Source organism: Vigna radiata, chromosome 10 (assembly GCF_000741045.1).
Source record: "Vigna radiata var. radiata cultivar VC1973A chromosome 10, Vradiata_ver6, whole genome shotgun sequence".
NCBI classification, from domain to species: Eukaryota; Viridiplantae; Streptophyta; class Magnoliopsida; order Fabales; family Fabaceae; genus Vigna; species Vigna radiata.
Genome location: NC_028360.1, coordinates 3,099,913 through 3,119,453, shown reverse-complemented (window position 1 = coordinate 3,119,453; position 19,541 = coordinate 3,099,913).

Here is a 19,541-nt window from a genome sequence, read left to right as displayed (position 1 = left end):
TTTTTAAAATTTAACATTTTTATGTTAAATAAATAAAAATCATTTCAAGATAAATGAAATCTATATAATAATTGTAAAAAATATTTATATTTACTTTATAATTATAATTTCAAAATTATTTTTCTACCATAAAAAAGTGGACATACGACTTTTTACTAGTAAATAATATTTGTTAAATAATTTACATGTTTGCTTTGTTCAATAATAAACAAAAAGTGTAAAGCTTTGTGATATGTTATCTTTATTTTATCTTTATTTAGTTTTTTATTATTTTTTATTTGTATTTTAGGCTTAGTTATTTTTTTTATTATAAATAGAGGATTATATATATATATATATATATATATATATATATATATATATATATATATATATATATATATATATATATATATATTCAACATAATGGGAGATTAATCTAATACATAGTTTTCACTATATTTAACATGGTATCAAAGACAAAATTCTTTTGAGAAAAAAATTGTTGTCCCTCCTACTACACCTGTTGTTGACGACGCTGTCGTACTGTCATCTACTATCGTTGTTTATTGTTGTCACTATCGAAGTTCTAATTTCGACCAATGATCATACGGTTTTGGTTGTCTCAGTCAGACAACCATCATGCCATCAAACGCCTTCATCGAAGTTCTTACGTGTTCTTAACGCCTTTTGAAGTTGTGGATCTGCTCCCTTTTTTGTCGTGCATGGTGACACATCTCTTAGCAATTTAGAGCGTCGAGGTCACTCTTTTTCCTCTTTCAAATTCATCATGTGTGGTAGCACGTCCTGTCTCCTCTTAGACAACTATTTAGAGCATCGAGGTTGCTCTTTTTCCTTTTTCAGGTGCATTGATTGAAGAATCTTGGATTTTTAAGGTTTCTCTCTCTTGTTCATCAATGACTTCTTTCGCTAATGTCTCTTCTGACTTCCTTTTTGTCACCATTGCATTTGAACCGTCTATATTTGCTTTATCTCTCGCGGCAAAGATGTACTTTATTGGTTTATTTATAGTCGTGCTGATTCTTCAACAATGACCGCTTTATCCACTAGATGTCAACAATGCATTCCTCAACGACAATTTGTAAGAAGAGATTTAAATGGAGCAACCTCCCATATTTGTTGCTTAGAGGGAGTATTTTGGGTTGGTACTTTGTCTCTTATGAAAAAACCGCAAATCATTAATAATTTGGTGTCACTTGAGTGCAGAAGCTTATATTTTCACTAAGTCTATTAATTATATTAGTAGCAAACTTGGTACATACAATTTGTATGCACAAACTTTAGGGGAGTGCTAGATATATTATGTTTATCTTATCTTTATCTTTTATATTTATTTAGTTTGTTATTATATCTTAGTTGTATTTTGTGTTTAGTTCATGTTTCTTCTATTATAAATAAAGGACCCTATATGTATGTTCAACACAAAGAGAGATTAATCATATACATAATTTTCACTATATTCAAAAAAACCTATGACTTGAAGATATTTAGAGATATATTTTTTATTTAGTACACACACACACACACACACAATAAGAGATATTAGCTAGGGAGATTTCTCTACAAGTGGATCTCTCTTTGATCATAATCAACAACTCAATGAACCATAGTAGTGTTAATTAAAGTCCTCATGAATAATCATCTCCACCTTTTGATTTCCTTTAACATAGGACCCCAATGGATAGTCTAGTAATTCAAGAACAAGGTGCATCCTCTACTTCAAATTCTCCCTCCTCGTCACTCAATACCACAACTATCGGTTCGAGTAGGCTCAATGCTCTTAGAAAATGTAGTTGTTCCACCTGCAACTCATATCCTATTTATAATTTTCTTAGTTATCATCAACTATCACCTTCCTATTGTTTTTTCTATCTTCAATATCTTCTATTACTATTCCCAAAAATGTGAAGGAAGCATTTGATAATCCTCCATGACAACAAGCCATGATTGCATAAATGTAGGCTCTTGATCAGAGTAATACTTGGGAATTAGTTTCCCTTCCACCTGGAAAAAGGAATATTGGATGTTTATGGGTTTATACTAGTAAAGTTGGTCCTAAAGGTGAATTCAATCCTCTCAAGTTTATGATCTCGGTTATAGTAATACTTTATCTCTAGTGGCCAATATGACTACTATTCGCATCTTCTTTGGGATGACAACAATTCGTCATTGGTTACTACAACAATTCATCATTGGTCACTCCATCAATTGAATATAAAAAATGCCTTTCTACATGGCAATCTTATAGAAGAGGTGTATATTAAGCAATCTCTTAGGTTTGTTGCTCATGGGGAGTCTGGTAAGGTTTGTAAGTTGTGTCGCTCTCTCTATGGCCTTAAGCAATCTCCATGTGTTTGGTTTGGTAAATTCAACTCAGTTGTTCAAACTTTTGGACTAAAGCTCAGTAAGCAAATCATTTAGTTTTCTACTATAATACCCCTCTTGGGAAATGCACTTACCTAATCATCTATGTTGATGATATAGTCATTATGATATTGTTGGAATTTCTCAATTGAAGGAGTACTTGTGAAAACATTTTCAAACCAAGGATCTTGAAAGTCTCAAATATGTATTGAGCATTGAGGTAGCTCAATTAAAAGATGGGGTTGTAATATCTCAAAGGAAATACGCTCTTGATATTCTACAACAAACATATATGCTTGATTGTAAGCCAATAAATAGTTCTATGGGCTAAAATAAAAACTACTAATGGAAGAAGGTGAATCATTCTTTGATCTAGAAAGATATAGGTAGCCAATTTGGAAGTTAATTTATCTTACTCTTGCTAGGCTCAACCTATCTTTTTCAATAGAATTGTTTAGTATTTTATGCAGGCACCATGTATTGCCATTAGAATGATCATCTGTATTTTAAGGCACCTAAACAAAGCTTTAGGAACTTGTTTACTATATGAAGATAAAAGAAATATTCAAGTCTCCAAGTACTCTGATTAGTGCTGCTAAAATGGGCTAGCCGACCCGCCCAGTCCAACCCACTACGGGAGTTGATCACTTAGTGAGCCAACCCAACTCGGCTTATTTATTAGCGAGCCAGAAAAATTCAAACCCGACCCAACCCACCACGGGTTGGTGGGTAAATGGATTGGCTCACTAGCTCACTTAATTACAATTTTTTTAAATAAAAAATTACAAACTTTCTATAATTCAAATCTAAACAAATTTCACTCCCAAATTACAAACTTTCTATAATTGAAAATAGGAAACTTAAATAATTTTTTCAAGCAAAAAATAAATAAATATTTTTTTATAAAATTAAAATTAAATTTTAATAAAATAAAATTAGGTAGGTGGTTGATGGGCCAACCCGGTCCACCACGGGTTCAACCTGGATGAACCGAGTTTAAATGAGCCGGGTTGAAATCTGACCCACATAAAAAAACACAATTTTTTCAAACCCAACTCGGCTCAAACATGTGGTGGGCCGGGTTGACACGCGGGTTGTGACCCATTTTGATAGCTCTAACTGTGATTAAGGAGGGTAATAGGTCAGGTCAGGTACGGATAGTGCCTACCTGCAACCTGATCCGGATGCAAAAAATCATACTCGCAACCCGCCCAGCTACCCATTGGATACCTACATAAAAAAAAAAAAAAACTGTGGATTTTTTTCAATCCGTAGCTACTCTGTAAATACCTGTTTTCAATCCATAAATATTTAAAAAATATTTTTATGTTATTTTTAAATAAGGTCTAAATTATATTAAAAAAAATAAATAAAATTTAAAACATACATCAAGTAGAACTTAATTGATAAATAAGTAAAAGTTAAAATATAAATTCAAATTAATGGTACCTAAAACATATATCCAAATACAAGTAATTTAAAAAAAAATGTTCTAAAAATAACACTTTAATATCTATGTTTCCTCTTCAATATCTTTATTTTAACCACTTAATTCCTGAAACAAATAAAACACAAATAAAAACAAAAACACACGATTGATAGAAATTATAATAATAAAACAGAAAAAGTTCAAGTTGAACTTGGAATTATTAGAGTTTGTAACATTACCAAATTCATATTCTGGATATAATTCGTATTTTACTCCAATTTGTATGGTTTGACATTCTAAACAATTTTGGCAAGTGCCACCATGTCTTTGAAACATAGTTACCATGCAAACTACACTTGTATACATATTAAGCTACATGGCTAGGAGGAAACCATGTCAAAAAGACTAGTAGTGTAAATATCACTAAGTACAAATGTTTTTGTTTTATGTTGGGTAATAGTTCTTTAAACAAGGCTTTAAAAACAGATACATTTTATCAGTGTTTTCTTTCAAATCAGTGACTTTTTTTATTCTATAATTTTTGTTAAAGGAAAATAGATGTTACTGTAATAGGAACAATCCAAAAATATTCCTTAAGTGCTTTTAGTTGCACAAGGAAAGCAACTCACATTACACATCCATCAATTTAAACGTCTCTCACATGTTCATAAAACATGCATAAACCATACACTGTACATTATGCATCGATTCACCAGAAACCGAAGCATAATATTGCGCGGTGGCATTTTTGAAAATAAGTCTAAAGTATAGGCCACGGTTCTTTGGTGAACCACGATATAAAACCCATCTGACGTCTCCGATGTGGCACACATGCAATAAATAGGCAGTTGATCGTCAGGGAATAGGGTTGTCTGGGGAACCGCGACCTATTCTCCCTGTAAAATTCTGACGTTCCCTGCTGTAGTCTGAACACCATAAAGGTCAGGGAATATACCACGGTTCCCCTCAGAACCACGACATAAAACCCCTCTGACTTCTCCCACGTGGCACACCTACAATAAATGGGAAGTTGAGCATAAGGGAATAGATCGCGGTTGTCTGGGGAACCGTGGCATAAAGTTGGCAGAAAATTTCAAAATTGTCATTTCAGATAACTTTTTTATTTTTTTTTATCAGCGGTTTCCATAATAACCGCAACCTATTCCACTATATTACCTCGGTTTTATATTGAACCGTAGTAGTATCATTTAATTAGGTTAAAAAATATCTGTGAACAGTTTCGTTTTCCACGCGAATTCTCTGAAACTCAAAGCTTTCTCCTCTCCACCGCGCCATTCCTCTCTGCCGCGAGTGTCTTCTGCATCGTCAACTTCCACTTAGACATCGTCAACTTCCGCCACGCCCATTCCTCTCCGCCGCGCTCCGAGTGTCTTCTGCATCATCAACTTCCACATGGAAATCGTCAACTTCCATCGTGCCATTCCTCTCCACCGCGCTTCGAGTGTCTTCTGCATCGTCAACTTCCACTTGGAAATCATTAACTTCCGCCATACCATTCCTCTCCGCCTCGCCTATTCCAAGTATTGCCTTTGATGCCCTTCGTCGATTTTGCTTTCTTCAACATGATTTCTTCGTTCATTTTTGCATAATAACAATTACTATTGTTTTGGTAATGTAGACACAGAAAATATGTAGACATAGAAAATTTAGAATTATTAGAATTTGCATAATAACAATTACTATTGTTTTTGCATAATAACAAATATTTAGAATTATTAGAATTTAATCCTTAATAGAATTTCTAAACCTTATAATATTTGAGTAATCACTAGGTTAAATTAATGTTTGAATGGTATGTATGAAATTGCAAGTTTGATTTTCGGTACCTTATCTTTTTATGTAATATTTAGGAATGGATCGAAATTGGATTAATTTACCACGCATTAGTGTTGAGTACGAGTGAGGGGTAGAGGAATTTATATAATTTGCACAACGTAATGAGGATGCAAGTGATGATGAAGTAAAGTTTATATGTCCTTGTGTGAACTGTTTGAATGAGAGAAAGTTGAATGCAACCCAAATTAGAAAGCATCTTATATGTGATGGTTTCCTAAGATGTTATACAACATGGATATGGCATGACGAAGAAATTCACTTTCCGACTGACTCCCAAATTGAAAATGTTATTGATTCCACCATAGAAGAAGATCGACCAGATGAAGACAAATTAGAGGACATGATCCGCGATGTTGGCGTAGAAAATTTTGCCAAAGCTCATGTGTATGAAACGATGTCGACTGATGTGGAAACACCTTTGTATGTCGGTTCAACTAAGTTCACACGTTTGTCAGCGGTGTTAAGGCTCATGAATTTGAAGGCGAGCAATGGATGGATTGATAAGAGTTTTACAGAATTGTTGATATTGTTGAATGAAATGTTTCTAGATGGAAATACACTACCCACTCGTAATTATGATGCGAAGAAAATTCTTTGTCCAATGGTTATGGAGTATAAAAGGATACATGGTTGTCCCAATGACTACATTTTATATAGGAAAGAGTTTGAATTTTTGACAAAGTGTCCAAAATGTGGGTTATCACGATACAAGTCAAAAAAAATAGTGAATATAATGGTCAGATAGAAAAAAATGGATCTGCTTTGAAAGTAGTTTGGTACCTTCTAATTGTGCCTAGACTTAAGCGTTTGTTTGCGAATCCCAAAGATGCTAAAAACCTTAGATGGCATGCAGATGAGAGAAAAATTGATGGGCTGCTTCATCATCCAGCTGATTCAAAGCAATGGAAAAATATTGATCAACAATTCTCCCAATTTGGTAAAGAGAGTAGATATCTTAGGCTTGGTTTAGCCACTAATGGAATGAACCCATTTGGTAATCTAAGTACCAATCACAGTTGTTGGCCAATTATACTGATAATTTACAACTTATCACCTGCATTGTGCATGAAGAGGAAGTACATGATGTTGTCTATGATGATATCTGGTCCAAAGTAGCCTGGAAATGACATAGATGTTTATCTGAGCCCACTAGTTGAAGACTTGAAGTTGTTATGGGTTGATGGGGTTGAAATATTTGATGCATTCGCTTCTGAAACTTTTTTGATGTGTGCAATGTTATTTTGCACCATTAATGACTTTCCAGCTTATTATAATTTGTCAGGATACAATGTCAAGGGTCATAAAGCATGTCCTATGTGAAGAAAACACTGCAGCTCATCAATTGAAACACGGTGTATCTGCGTCATCGGAGATTTCTAAAATGTAATCATCCATATAGAAGGTTAAAAAAAACATTCAATTGATATCAAGAGAGGGACAAAACACCAAATCCACTTATTGGCCTTCAAATTCTTGAAAAAGTTAATAAAATACATCATGTATTTGGGAAAACATCCAAGAAGTCATCTGTAACGACCCCTTGGAAGAAGAAATCAATATTCTTTGATCTTCCATACTGGTCAAAGTTAGATGTTAGACATTGCATAAATGTGATGCATGTAGAGAAGAATGTGTGTGATAACTTGATTGGTACACTACTCAACATTCAGGGAAAGACAAAAGATGGAGTGAATGCTCGTTTGGATTTGGTTGACATGAATATCCGAGAAGAGTTGGCACCCAGGGAGATTGGTAAACGTACTTATTTTCCCCCTGCATGTTACACAATGTCTAGACAAGAGAAGGTAAGTTTCTGCCTTTGTTTAAAGAGTATCAAAGTACCACAAGGATATTATTCAAATATGAAGAGTTTAGTGTCGATGCAGGACTTAAAACTTGTTAGCATGAAGTCTCACGATTGCCACGTCTTAATGCAACAATTGTTACCAGTGGCTATTCGTGGAATTTTGCCTAAAAATGTTAGGTAGACCATAAACAGGTTGTGTTCGTTTTTCTCGTCAATATGTAGTAAAGCCATCGATCCTACAAAGTTAGATGATCTTCAAAGCGAGATTGTTATCATCTTGTGTCAACTAGAGATGTTTTTCCCTCCATCTTTTTTTGACATCATGGTACATTTACTTGTTCATTTGGTTAGAGAAATCAAGTTATGCAGACCGATATACTTAAAATGGATGTATCCTATTGAGCGTTATATGAAGATTTTGAAAGGGTACGTTAAAAATCCATATCGTCCNGAAGGTTCNATGATTGAAAGGTATATTGTTGAAGAAAGTATCGAGTTTTGTTCAGATTACATGACATCAATGAGTCCAATAGAAGTTCCTCGCACATCATGGTTGAATAAATGTTCTACAAGAAAAAACATCCGAAGTGTGAATGTGGTGACAAAAGATCGCGAAGAATTATTGCAAGTGTATCTTTATATATTGAACAACACAGATGAGGTGATCCCTTTTTTGCAAGCACACAAAGCCATTGCTAAGAATAAAAATCTAAGTCAATCAGAGAAATGGCAGTTGATGGAGAATAACAAAACATTTATGTCTTGGTTCAAATCTAAAATTAACAAAGAGCCACTTTCTTCTCAAACTTTGTTGTGGCTTGCAAATGGTTTAAAGTTTGATGTCGTATGTTGTACAGGTTATGAAGTCAATAATTGCACATTTTATACGAAGACTTTGGATGATAAAAGCACAGTACAAAATAGTGGAGTCAGTTTAGAAGTTGAGTCGCTGCAATTTTCCACATCAAAAGATCAATCTCTTGTACTTGGATCAATGAGATATTATGGTATAATAGAAGAGATTTAGGAGGTTGATTACACCAAGTTTTTTGCTCTATTGTTCAAATGTAAGTGGTTTGACAATAAGAGTGGTGTGAAAATAGATGAATCAGGTATGACACTGGTTGGTTTTCGAAAGGTGGGTTACCGAGACAAACCGTTTATCATGGTACATCAAGTATCTCAGGTTTTTTATGTCATAGATCATGCGTCTGACCATTGGTATGTCGCTCTTCAAGGCAAAAAACAAATTAAAGTTAACGAAGATAATATGATTAATATTCATATTGCTGACAACCATTCATTTCAAACTACGACAAATTTGGATGACCAACCTCTAGTTGACGATGTACATACAATTCAGTCAGATCATAATGAGGGAATATACATATGATGAATCCATATCTTTATGTATGAATTTCAAATTTGTGTATAAGTTTTTTATTAATATTACATAAGTGTTTTATTAATATTTCCTATGATTATTATTACATGTTTTGTTAAATTATATGATATTACATAAGTCTTTTATTAATATTACATGTTATTTATTTTGACAAATATATGGCTGACCATCCACATTCTTCAGGGGATGAGGCTCTCCCTTCTAGATCCACTAGAGGACCCACCAAAATGAAACAACTTTTGATCAGAAAAAATAGTGGTGAAAGAACACCAGTGAATGTTAATGTGATCACGGGTGTGGCAACTGACCCCTATGCAGATGACTTCCGATTATACCTTGGAGTAGTGGCACGTGATAGGATTAACATTCTTACTCCATCTTTTGACCATGTGTCCGAGGTTGATCGGAACATTATATGGAACGATATATTGGTAAGTTAGTTAATTTCATTTGAATTACAATTTGTTTATATTGATAATTTTGTACTGATACAACTTTATTATGTTTATTTCAGTTGACATTTGACATTCCAAATGTTGCAACACTTAGAAATAAATGTTTATCAACTGTTGCTGAAAAATTATGAAATTTTAAAAGTAAGTTGACCTCGAGATATATTTATGGAAGGAAAAAAAATAAGTCTCCATGTAATACATATAAGGCCATTGATGAGGAGACTTGGCGGCTCTTTGTATAGAGTCGGACAACAGAGGAATGACAAGTTAGTATAGTTGATATTATTCAATTCCTCATTAGCAAATATATATCATATGAACTAATTAATTAAACATATGTGACAGACAAAAAGAAACAAAGCACAAGAAACAAGTGCTCAAAATAAAAACCCCCATATATTATCTCGTGGTGGGTATAGGAAGCTTGAGGAGAAAATCCTCAAGCAAAAGGCAGAAGCTAGACCACCATCTGAGGGTGGTAGATCCCAACCTCCTTCTCCACCTTCTCGGCATGAGAAATGGAAGTTGACTCGTTTAAAAGCATCGGGCTCCTACTCTTCTAACACTGCACGAAAAATATCTGAAATAATTGTAAGTTATTACTATTCCTAAAATAATAATAATTTCATTATACATACTACATTGAACTTTTTAAAGGCTAATGATGTTTTGTAATGTTACAGGACTCCTTGGTTGAGCAGAGCTCCCAAGGTCAATTCACTCCAGAAGGTCGCCAAGATATTCTTACCGTTGCAATTGGACGACCTGAGCACCCTGGACGTGTTCGTGCTGCTGGAACTGGAGTACGCATTCGAGATTATTTTGGGAGGTCTTCTCGTCAGACTTCATATGCATATAACTAAGCACAAGAATAGAGGCTGGCACAAGAGATCACAAAAAAGCCTCGAGCGGACCTTAGGGAGGAGCTTAGGATAGAGCTTAGGGATGAATTGTATAATGAGGTATGTGCCATGTTCCAGCAGCAGTTTGAGAGCTATGGCATGCGCCCGATGCCATCTCCTATACAAGAACAGGAACATGTTGTGCCTCCCACAGGTAAAATTAATAAACATTTATGTGCAATTATTTCTATCTTTTGTATAATCTAACATTTACTCTAACAGAGAGAAGCGAGAAAGGAAGTTGTTTAACACCAGTCGTCCAAGGGGATGACATGGACGATGCTAGTCCATGTCTACTATACATTTTAGACAGTACCGTGACGATGCTGGTAGCTCGTGGAACAATGTTTAAGGCAGCGACTATTATTCATGGTATGGAGCTATATAGGATGAAGTGAAGGTCTCAATAGACGACATTATCATACCAGATGCCTCAGTTCCTTTTCCCACATATGAGATTGTCACTGTGGCACATGCATTTCAGTCTTTTATCGCTTGGCCTAAACAATTAGTTGGTTCAGTTTCTGACCCCCCGTATGAAATTCTACTTTACACTTCTTAATTTTAAAGTTTACATGTTATTGATGTCAAAAATTATCTTATTTTTCCATGTAACAACAGACGTATGCATAGGAGAAGATTCCTCTATCTGAGGACAATCCTCTTGGTTCATTGCAACTACTTGCTGACACCATTGCAGATAAGCCTTTGGAGGTTGAATATGATGCTAATGTATTTGGGAGAGGCTCTGAGGTCCCAATATACATGCATAGCCAAATGTTAGAGAGCTTGTGTCGGGAATAGAAAAATTGAATATTACAATAGTTCAGCTGTGGATGATGTAAGTCTATGAGCAATTATTTATATAAAATTGATTTATATATCAAGTATACTTATATCAAAGTTAATTTTTGATTTCAGGTATATGTTTGGGATCAATAACAACTTGGGGTACAATTATGATTATGGGTTCATTGATCCCCAATTCATTCACGAAACAAATGATTTTGATGAGATCATAACACATCTCACAAGAAGATTTGCAAGCAGCAAGAAAATATATTTTATGCCTTATATATCTGGGTAAGTGAACTTTGTTAACACAATAAAGTTCCATATGTGATTTTAATATAGGCTTAATACCTCAATTGGTCCTTTGTTTTGTCAACAAATCTCATTTTGGTCCTCAAGTTTTCAAAAATCTCAATTTAGTCACAATTTTTGTAAAAATGCACACGTTGTACCCCATCCGTTAAGTGCTAGCAGACGACGTTAAGTGTAGATGAGTTGTAATTTTTTTTTTACCACGTGTCATTGTGAAATAAAATGGAATGCCTTTGGTGGTTTATCCACGTGGATGAGGAAGCCCTAAGATTTAAGGGCATCCCCTCTCATACTTACTTAATTGTCGAGTTGGGGAAGAAGATTTCTTTCATTCATCTTGGGGAAGAAGAGTTGTAGCCAAGCATTGTGTTCTTGAGGTGCTCCTAAGGATATGTCTTGTTCATCAACCTCTTGTAAATGTTTGGGTTCGTCCATGCAACACAGTACTGGGAGTGTGAAGAGGTTGGGTGCAAAACCAACATGCTTCTGTGGTCAGAATGCAGTGTTTCGAATTGCCAGAACCCCTAAGAACAAGGGGAAAAAATTTTGGGGTTGCCCTAACTTCAAGGTGAGTTTTCCATAACCATTAATCTTTGGGGTTACCCTACTTCAAGGTGAGTTTTCCATAACCATTAATCTTTGGGGTTGCCCTAAATTTTGGGTTTTCACGAAGGACTTTGTGTTGTTCTTGAATAGGGTGGGAGTGACAAATTGGTTGGGTGCAACTTCTTTGAGTGGTGCTTTAAAGAAGGAAATGAAGGAATGGTAGAAGAAAGGAGTGGTACTGCACGAGGTGAAGAACTGGGTGTGATGAGCATGGAACACATTGTGCTGTAGATGGAAGAAAGTTATCGTCAAAAGATGAGAATGGCTTATATGGAGAAAACCTTACTTAGGTTGGAAAAATGGTTCAAAATCTTAGTGGGAATGTTGTTTGTGATCTTTATTTTGAATGTAATTTTATTGTCACTGTTGCTGAAAGTTGGGTGAAACTTGTATTAGTGGGGATGTTTTGATTTCAGTAATGTGGTATGAAGCTTTTCATGGCTTATGTTGTATGCATCATGGCTTATATCAGAAATAAAATGCTGAAAAATGGTGATTTGAATGGCCAATTTGCAGAAAAGTGTTCTAAATCAAAATTTTATGTTTGGAGCCAGTTTTATTTATGAAACATGACTTGTACAAGCTACCAGCAAAGTCTAAATTGTATGAAATCAAAATATCAGTGGTACAGTTGCTCTTTAACACCAATTTTAAGCCAATTTAGCAACCAATTTTCATCAGAGGAATGAAACTGTACTTAAATCAAAATTTTATGTTTGGAGCAAATTTTCTTTATGAAACATGACTTGTACAAGCTACCACCAAAGGCTAAATAGTATTTTATCAAAATATGAGTGGTACAGTTGCTCTTTAACAGCAATTTTAAGCCAATTTATCAAACAATTTTCAACAGAGGAATGAAACTGAATTGTTATCAAGGTACCAGCAAACTGAATAAATGTTGGAATTTTAGTCAATCTGCATAGCTACCAAAATTACATGCTGAACACAAATGATATCCAATTCATATCCAAACTGATATCCAATATATATCAAGTGATTACATCATAAGCAAGGTATATCCAATACTGTCATGAATATTACATCCAAAATGATATCCAAAGATAATTAAATCCAAGTATGATTACTTCTAAAATGATATCCTAATATCATTACATCCAAAATGATAAGATGATTACATCCAAAATGTTAGAGTTCAAAATATAAAGAATGTCAACAACAACAGATCAGTCATCATTCATCATACATCGCAGTAGGAAGCACAGTGGGGTCTGGTTGTTGAGGAGGACCACTTTCAGTACCAATCATAGTGGATTCTTGAATAAGTGGAACATCTGTTGGTGGACCTTGGGTGCCTTGTGTTTGTTTAGAAGCAGATTGGGTAGTAGGTCTTTGTGGACAACCTCTCTTGTTGTGACCAAGTTCGTTGCATATACCACATCTATTTCTGTGCCCACCCTTTCTTAACTCACTATCATTCTTCTTCAACTCCCACTCCTCCAATCTTCGTTTCTTTTTGGGCCTTCCTGGCATTGTCTTCTTCTTTGTTGGTAATATATCTTAATAGGATGTAACCTCCCACATATGTTGACCATTGATAGGGTAAATTTTGGTGTTGTAAGTCTCTTCATAAGTGGACTTTCTAAAGTAGTGGCTTATGTAATATTCTGCATTGATGTTCAGAAATTTCATTGCTATTATGGCATGCGTACAAGGAATGCCAGTAATTGCCCATTTTCTACATGCGCAGTCCATGGTGTCCACATTGACAACAAATTGGTGGCCAAATTGTGAAATATGTATAACTTCAAATAATTTCTCTCTTGACCCCCTGTATTTAACACAGAATTTACAACACAGAACTTAGAACAAATCAAGATAAATGCCTAAAATCATGTAGTGAGACAGTTTATAAAACTAACCTTGGTAACCAATATCTTCCTAACCAAGACTCCTTCTGAAATTTGTTCCAAACCTTAGGGCAGATTGAAGCTTGATACTGTGTCATCTTTGTCCTGTTGGCAGCCCATTTGTTCATAATGTATACCCTAATGTCTTCTAACATGCTAATAATAGGCTTAAACCTACTATCTACTAGCACACTATTAAAGACTTCAGACATGTTGTTGACAAGAGTGTCACATTGTGATCTAGGGGTGAATCTAGATCTTGACCAAAACCTGTCATAAGTAAATATAAGTTGTGAAATATATAAAAATGAACTATGACTATAAGAAATAAAATTAAGAATTCAGATACATACCTAGGTTGAATGGAAAGCAAGTATTTAAAAGCCTCTACATTGATGGCTTTAATATTCCTCATTTCAGTTTCCCATTGTTGTGGATGTGTGGCTATTGCTGCCCTCCACATGAGACGTTTAAGGTTTTTTCCAGGAAATGTTTTTCTAAAATTCGAATAGAGATGCCTAACACAAAACCTTTGTTCTACCCCTGGTAGGAGATCTTGAAAAGCTGCCAAAAGACCCTGACATGTTCAACATATTGAGTTACATATTGTGTACTGAAGATATTAATTTAAATGTACAAGAAATTGATCATTGACTGACCTTTTGTTGGTCTGAAATAAATGTAATTCCTGCACAAACATCTTTCCCACCAAGGTCCTTAATTAGCAGATCCAAGAACCAAGTCCAACTCTCTTTGTTTTCAACCTCAATAACAGCATATGCTATGGGCAACATTTGCTCGTTTCCATCTCTTCCAACTGCTGTTAATAACTCCCCTCCATACTTGGTTTTCAGAAAACATCCAGCCAACCCAACAATAGCTCTACAACAAAGAAAGTTATCCTTGCATGCCTTCAAGCATGCATAAAATCTTTGGAAAATCACCTCACCATTAATGTTATCCACTTTAATTTCAACTATTGAACCTGGATTTGTTTTTAGGAGCTCATGACCATAATCGTAAAGTCTTCTATATTGTTCATGGAATGATCCTTCAATTTTATCTTTTGCCATGGCTCTTGCCCTAAAAGCCATATTTCTTGATATCTGTACATTCCATTTCCTAGTCACTTTATCTCTAATGTCCATCACCTTCATAGTTGGGTTTTCTCTCACAAATTTCTCCATCATTTGACTCAACCACTTAGAAGTCATCAACTTGACATTGAAATCCCTACTACAGCTGTGAGTATCAACCACTTTTCTAAGTTGCCATGTATTGACATCAATCCTAAAGGCACAATAGGCATACCAATTACATTTTCCTTTTCCACCCAAGCACTTCACAGAAATCCTTTTCTTGTCATTCTTTATAAATTTCAGCTTTCTTCCATTACTAAGTGAATAAGTCCGAATAGCATCTATGAATTCGTTTTTCTCAGCGAAAAAGGTTCCTACCTCCCATTTATAACCATCCATACTTCTAGGCATACTAAAAGTGGGAAACTTTGTCTTACTAGACCCAACATCCTCCTCACCCTCATTGTCCTTTGCATCACTTATCAGCTCCTCTGACAGCCACTCATTGTCAGACAACCCACAGACATCATGCATATTGTTCTCATTATCAGTACATTCAGAAGACTCGAGCAGTGGACTGAAATGTTCTTCTCTAACATTTCCTTTAGAGTACCCAATGTCACACTGCACGCTGACATCATGTAGATCTTCCTCCTCACTATCTGCCTCACTCTCATTCTCATGTACCTCCTCACCCTCACTGTCCTCTACATCATCATCCTCTCCTAAATACTCTACCTCAAAATCATCAACCTCATGCACCTCAGGTTCCTGTACATGATGGACCTATGCATCCTCAACCTGGACCTCAGCAGCTTCAACCTCGACCTCAACATCCTCAACATGGACCTCAGCAGCCTCAACCTGGACCTGAACATCCTCAACCTGGACCTCACCACCCTCAACCTGGACCTGACCACCCTCTTGGGCATCACCTTCAGTATGCACCTCAACATCCACACCATAACCCTCTTCACCACCAACCCAATCAACGAATCCTATTATTTGTGGTTCCACCATATTATGAACCACATACAAATAGACTTCGTCATTTAACCTAGCAATGTTCAACATATGCATGGCACTCTTGTCATCAGTTAATAACTCTAACCTATGTGGGTGCACAGACTGACCTCCTAAACCATACCATAATTCTTTGATGTCTATATGACCTATTTCTTTGACTGAGGCAACTATGCCAAAATAGCTCAACAAGTCTGCATCACAACTCCATTCTGCTATCTCTCCATCAAATTTAAAGTCATCATTATCATCAGTCAAAAAATGTCCACTATGGTGGACCATAATTTTAATTCGTTCCTCATCCATTATCAAACTTTCTTTTATAACCTGTACATTGGGGGAAGACAGATATTATATCTATTTCAGTGATAGCTAAGTGGGGCACTCACTCACTCACTAAATATACACTAACACCGACATCGACACCGACAGGGGGACATGGAACAAACTTACATCCCCACTAACTCATCACTAACAGGCAGGGGACCACTACACCGAATAAATAATTCAACAAACCATTAACAACATGCAAAATGGGACCACACACTCTAAACTACAATATAACCACTGAACATGCAAAATGGGACCACAAATCATCATCACGACTTACAAACACAGAAAAACCCAAATATCGCACATGGTCGTAAAAGGAAAAGGACAACGAAAACGACATATCTTACCTCTATTCGCGTCACCAATAGCCTGAATTGTCCTCGTCTTCTCCAACAATGAAATGGGTGATTGTCTTTGGCTTCCTCTCGCAACCACTTCAAGAAATCCCCAACTTCAATTTTGAATCCCTAAATCCCAATTTTCAGAGGTTTGATCTCATTTATCCCTAAATCCCAATTTCTTAAGCCACATCACCGCTCCTTCTTTTATGGAATCAGTCCACGTAAAAAAAAATAACACCTCACTACATTCTCACTCCAACACGTGCACAACACTTAACGCCGTCTGCTAGCACTTAACGGATGGGGTACAATGTGTGCATTTTTACAAAAATTGTGACTAAATTGAGAGATTTTTGAAAACTTGAGGGCCAAAATAAGATTCGTTGACAAAACAGAGGACCAATTGAGGTATTAAGCCTTTAATATATAATAATTAAGTTATTATGAATTTCAGGCGCCATTGACAACTTCTTGTTATTTCTATACAAAAGAGCTATGCTTTGTGGTTTTGCTCATTGCACAAGTCTACTCCCACACATCTCAGACAAGCAATTGATTGGTAAGAACCTCAACATTATATAAATGAATTCTAAAACCTTTTATATATATAGTTCTATTCTAGCAATTATGATGATGGTTGGGAGATCAATTGCTAACAGTAGAAAGCTTGCATGGATTTCTATCAAGGTTTGGCATATGCTAAAGCCATACTTTCTTATAGTTTTTTTGTTTTAATGATTTTCACTAACTATTTACAACTGTGATGATATATTGTAGTGTAACAGACAGAAGGGGTCATATGAGTGTGAATACTATGTAATGTATTGGATGACCCACATTATTCATTCCCATATCACAAGAAGCTGGGAAATGGTAATATTTAAATTTAACAAATTTTGATTTTCTCCAACATTTGGAATTCATATACATTAATTAATATCAATTGTCTTGTGCAGAGATTCAAAACTACTACAACAATTCCTGAGAAGCCACTTTCATTCCTAAGGAAAGCCACTGCAGAATATTTAGTTAGATTATATAATAGTTCATAGTTATTAGATTTAAATAGTACATTTGAACATGTTGATTTATAGTTATTAGACTTTGTACATTATGTGATGTAAACATTGATTATTGTGTTGGATCTATTAAATCTGTGTACATTATGTGATTGTTTGATATGCAGGTTTGTTTTTGTGATAGTGGATATCACAAAAACAAACATGCTATTAAAAAAAATTCCAGGAGAATAGGCCGCAGTTGTGACCACAACCGCGGTAGAAAGTTATACGTTTTTTTTTTTTACAAAAAAGGTTTTGGCCACGGTTGTAGCACGAATCGCGGTCATATCCCCAGTTTTTTACCGCGGTTTGAACCACGACCTATTGTTAAAAGATTTTTTTTTTAAAAAATGATGGGTTTTGGCAGCGGTTCCAGGAGGAACCGCGATCATATCTCTAACTTTTTGCCGCGGTTGTAACCACGGCCTAAAGTCTAGGACTTTTTACCGCGCCTGTATATGCCGCGGTTCGAAATCTGCGACGTATACTAAAAAACAACTGCGGTCGTTTCCTTGCGCTGCACTAGTGATATACAGGTTCATGAACCATCTTGGAACCAAAAATAGTCAATTGAAATTATGTAATGTAGTGCTAACCTCTTTCAAAGATTGTGACCTAGCAAGGTTAATAATTAATAGAGAATGATATGTGGTAAAATAATTATTGCCTAAATTTTTCGTTTTCTTCTTCTTTGTGGTTTTTTTTTATCAAACATTTAAGAGATCAATGATAAAATAAAACTACTGCAACAAGAACTTTATGCTTAAAAAGACAAAATATTCCCCATTCTAGTTTTGATATAAAATGTATAAAAAAAGCAAAAAAATCATGTTCTTTTAGGTACTAGTTTTAACAAATATGCATAACAAACTCCATGTAGGGAAACTAGTAATTAAAGGACATTGAATTTATTCAGACTATTTCTTATAACATGTTGTAAGAGGTGTGTAAATGTTTTATGGTTAAATGAAAGGTTAACTCACTCAGCCTTCCTAATTCTTTCCAAATAATCCTTTACAAGGTGTTCTTCAAATCTTGCGTTGTGTTGTTCAATTCTTGTGTTGTGTTCTTCAATTTCTTCTTTAGATGCCATCACTCATGAAAGTATAATCTAGGAAGATGAAGAAAACAAAGAAAAGGCTTTAATCACTTCTTGAATTCAAACACTACCCATGAAAAAATCACATCCACCCACTCAAACACCATTTGGAGAAACTAAAGAACAAAAAAGAAATTAGGGAAAAAGAAAAAAGATAGTTGAAAAAGAAGTTAGATTATCATTGCCATTTCGTAGATCTCTCTGCTTAGTAAGTTCCTTTGGTTCACAATGGCAACCACACAAGTAAGAGAAGATAAAATACAAAGTCCACCAACTTAAACTTAAGGACAATAAGGTAATTTCAATTTATTTATGGGTAACGGGTACCCACAAATATGGATACCTGATACCTGAACTCGACCCATTAATAAATGGGTACTAAGTTACCCGCTACCCACTACTTGGGAGTACCTATTACTCACGAATAACAATAACCCACGACAGATTTTATATGCAAATACCCACGGGTGCGATTTGTTTTGCCAACCCTAATTGTGATGTTGATTGGGCAGACTCCCTTACTGACAGATGCTCTAATATATGATATTGTGTCTTCCTTGGAAGAAATATTATCCCATGGATAAGTAAGAAGCAAAATATAGTAGTCTGGTCAATTGGTGAAGCTGAATATCGAACAATGATGTCTCTTACTTGTGAACTTAAATAGGTAAAACAATTTTTTTTGAAAGCTTAATTTATGTAAAATTCAAACCATGAAGATTTATTGCAACAACCAAGTTGCCTTCCACATTGCACCAAATCTAGTGTTTAAGGATAGGACTAAACACAAAAATATTCGGAAAAA